The sequence below is a fragment of the Octodon degus genome, unplaced genomic scaffold (assembly GCF_000260255.1).
Source record: "Octodon degus isolate 3935 unplaced genomic scaffold, OctDeg1.0 scaffold00095, whole genome shotgun sequence".
NCBI classification, from domain to species: Eukaryota; Metazoa; Chordata; class Mammalia; order Rodentia; family Octodontidae; genus Octodon; species Octodon degus.
This window is the reverse complement of record NW_004524671.1, coordinates 5086608-5091196: the sequence shown is the minus strand read 5'-3', so window position 1 is coordinate 5091196 and position 4589 is coordinate 5086608.

The window sequence follows — 4589 nt, the reverse complement described above, 5'->3', positions numbered from 1 at the left end:
CTGGCTGGCATGTGGTGCTGGAGGATTGAACCGCGGTCCCTGTGCTTTGCCAAGCTTGTTCCAAGTAGGTGCTTTAGACCACTGAGCCATCTCTCCAGCCCTCCATACACACTTTGTAAGAGGATAAACTGGTAAAAGGATTTTATGGTAATGTAGGAATGCATATCTACATTTGAAGTACAGCCTTGGATAATTCTATTAAGGAATTATAATTCTATTTATAAGAATCCATACTTGAGAAATACTGATACATTTTTATAAAGTAAATGAACATGGGTGGTCCTTGTAAGCTCTATTTCTAATAAGAAGAGTTAAAAGAGAAGAATTGTTTCCCAATTAGAGATTAATTCAGTGAATTATGACATGATTGATTATATTGTGGAATATTACATGGTGATAGAAAAACTGAAAAAGATTTTTGTGGACTACATGAAAGTGTTCCAAGTTTTAAAAGAGCAAGAAATCAAGGACTATGGACAAAGAGCACTTGAGTATTTTCTCTATTTTTCTAGTGCTACACAGCAAACTTGGTGCCTATGGGGTGGCTGCTATCACATAGTTCATCGCTAGTCTAGGGCTGGGCTTTTCCTTCTACGTGTCTCATATTTGTGTTACTTACAGTGAGTATGTGTTGCTGTGTAAATAATGATAAAAGAAATCTTATTGAATGTGATTCATGTAACCATAGCAGTGCTGTTACTGTTTTATGTGCACAGTCAGTTTCCCTGGAGCCCGTAGAGCACGCCCTCCAGAGCAGGGTAGCTTGTGCCACTGGAGTCAGGGGCTGAGGCCAAAACACACAATGTTGAGTCAGTGCTGATCTACCACAAGAGAGGGAGGTGTGGCATTGCAGCTTCTCCTCTCCACTTTAATGCTCTAGCTGTCAACGAGGTACTCATGAGACAGTCTCAGCAAGAATTCCTCACTTAATTTCTTCTTTGGGTTAGAGCTTTAATGGAAGTCCAGCAGACAGCAGGAGTGCCATCACCGAGGAACCAACAAGGAGGCATACATTGGCAATTTTTTGATCAACTCCTTCCTGCCCAAGGAAACACCACAGCAGGTCTCTTTCTCTTTCTCCAAAGCTTTCATTCTTGTTTACATGGAATTAAGAGAGGGGAAAAAAAGGGAAACTTCTTAAATTTTTTTTCATAAAACAGGTTGAACATCTATAATCTAAACATCTGAACTCTGCCATGCTCCAAATTCTTAAAACTTATGGGACACTGATACGATACCACATGTGGAAAAGTCCACACAATGTGAAATATAGCTTCACACACAAAATTATTTAATATATTTTTATGAAATTACCTTTAGCCTATGTGCATCAGGAATGTCTGAAACACAAAACAAACTGATTGGTGAGATTTGGATCTCACGCACAAGATATCTCATTCTGTATTCGCAAATATTCCAGATTCTAAGTATCCGAATTCCAAAGCATTTCTGGACCTAAGTATTTTAGAGGAATAATATCCAATCTCTATATATGCACATACATGTATGAGAGGTATATGTCAGATTTGTACTCAGATTCACTTCTGGGAAAATTACTTTAGGAAAAATTAAAATGTCTTTATTTATAACACAATTATTCTACAGTATTTCTTTACATGTGTATTCAAATTATGTTGCGTCTTTTTGCACTATTCTGTAAACACTTTTCTTTCAACTAATCTTTGTCTTCCAGTTATGTTGCATTTTCAGATATTTTCACGTGGCCATATTGGTTTGCCTAAGGTTCATATGATACCCGAACACTGAAAGCAGAGTGAACTTGGGTCTGGAAATCAGAGATGCTGAGTTTGCTACTTTAGGTCACTGATTCCACATGACCTTGGACAAGTGGGTGGACTCTGAGCTGTCTTACAGATGCATGAGTTTCTTTAACTCTAAATTAAATGGATTTGGTGATAAGATCTTAAAATTCTTGTCACCAGAAAGGGTCAAACGCTCTCTAGTTGATCACTGGGAGTGTGGCACAATTTGCAGATGAAGCATAAAAGCAACAGCAAGGTGAACAGCATTTGGAACTAGAATTTAATAAGTTTGCTGTGTGCCAAAGACTAAGTTACCTGTTTTTAATATATTATCTGGTTTGATCACTATAATAATCCTTTGAGCTGGAGATGGTTTCCTCCATTACACTATATAGATGAAGAACATGAGGTTCAAAGAGAATAAAGGACTTTCTCCATATCCCTCAACTAAAGTCTGGAGTCTGGATTTGAAATCAGGTCTAATCAGAAGAATGTTTTTAATCCAAGAGCTAATGTGGTGCATGTCATTTTATGGGCTACCTTTCCATTATAGCATTATTTCTATTAGCTAGAGTTAGGAGAAGACAGAAGGGAGAAATTAGGCAGCTACTAAGAGTCCCTTTAGTTTCAGGAAATGAATGTAATTAAATGTCTGTTCCACTCTTTGGAAAGTTCAGTTGTGCTGGGTCAAGAAATTTCCATAGTAGGCTGGAAATTTATGGCTGTGAGGGCAGTCTAAAAATTTTTACCAAGATGAGAAGTGATTTGAGCCTCTTAAAACAGATGCATCTCCCAGTAAAGCCTTCAAAAAGACACTTCTAGGTCAGGTTCCCAGGGAGCCTGGATATCAGTGATTCACTTATTGTATGACTGAGTAGCGGGCTTGTTTTTCAGAGCTAATGATACCAAAGTTTTCAGTGGTGTTAGACTGAGATACATTTTTTAAGAAGGCAATTAAAAACAATCAAAACATTTGGAAATTAAGTTTCAATTCCTAAATTTTCTAAGCTCTTCCTCAACAAAATCAGTATTTTTAAAAGTCATGAATATGATACACAAAAAATTAAAAAAGCAACCAATTCTAAAATTTACACATGCTTAAAAAAAATTCTTCTAAAATAACACAACTTGGGGGCTTGTGGGTTAGCTCAGTTGTTTAAGCACCTGCTGGGCTAATGCAGTCAGGCACAGGGGACCACGGTTGGATCCTCAGTTCCCCATGCCTTACCAGACCCGCTCTTAAGGCAGCCTGAGCCAGCCGAAAAAAAAAAAAATCCTAAAACGTACACATGCTTCCCATGTGAACACTCGGGATATTTAGGACTGAGCCATTTTTTGCTTGTTTTATTTCACTGCATTTATTTACAGGTGTGCCTGTAAGTAGTCCCTTGAGTGACACTGCTATTTCAGGTTTTGACAGGTGAATGGGTATAGAATGCTTTACACTCCAGGAAGACCCTTATGAACAGCAAGGAATAAAACTCACAATGGACCATCCACATAAGAGTCTCCAGTAAATGACGGCAGGCTTGTCTTATTTGGGGTAGGTATATATAAGACACTTGAAAACTTCTTAAATCATATTCAACCAGCCCAGTCTTGTGCTCTGTTAATGTACCATCATTCTTAGCCTCTAAGAACCCTCCAAAGTGACATAGAAATCAAGATTAAAGATTAGCTTTCCCTCCAAAAAGCACTGACTTCCTCAGCTAGAACTTTAATTTTGCTCAGAGCCAAACCCAGGATCTTTTAGACTATGAAGCAGGCCATTTTATCTTTCAGCCAAATATCCCCTCCCTCCTGAGCCATGAGTCATTCATGTCTTCTGGCTCTGGAGTCTCTCAGATACCGTACTCAGTGATAGTCATCTGAGTAGTCTAAGTTTTACTGAACATGACAATGTGAACAGATCTGCATGTCGGTAATACGTGTGAGCATGTGTACAGATGAGTTTGTGTATGGGTGGGGGGGGAGTGTGTTGGACGGCACTTCAATAAATATTGGATACCTTGATTAGTGTGGAACTAAAAGACATTGAATTACCACTGTTTTCAATGCCTGCCCATGTTTCCACAGGCTCAGCTCTCCACAAAAGGAGAGTTACAGCGGTCGGGATGCCTACAAGAAGAGGAAAAATCCTACTGAAGATCTGAAGTTGCATTTAATGGAAAGGTAATATTTAGACCAAGCATGGAAATGACAGAACCTGAGCATGCTTTAGTGGCAACTTGATACATTTGATAAATTGTTTGGGCTGCCATTTACCTAGACGAGTTAGCCTCAGAATCACCAGATGATAGCGAGTTCCTTTTATTACTTGATGAATTAGATTTGATTACATAGTCTGAATGCACAGATCAGAGAAAATGAACTCAAGTGTATTAGAATTGGGACTTGTTGAAACTATAGAAGAATTTAGAGACTGAATATTTTAAAGCTCCCACCTTGCAAATGAGGAAGAAGAAACCAGAAAACCTGGCCATGGAGACACATTTCGTTGATAACAATGATCCTTGAACCCTTGAACCTCATTTTTTTTTTTCTTTTTTGTACCAGGAATCAAACTCGGGACCTTGCATTTGCAGGCAGGAGCTGTGCCAGTCAACTATATCGCCAGCCCAAACCACTTTTCTGCCCTTGAGTGTAATAGCTTTTCATGATTCACCTGCAGCACCCTGAGAGGTAAATCACCACATTTTCCTGGCTTTTGGTTTTGTTAGTTTTGAGACAGGGTCTCACTATATAGTACATACTGGACTCGAGCTCATGGCAATCCTCCTTCCTCAGCTTCCCTAGTACTGGGATTACAGATATCCTCAGTATAAA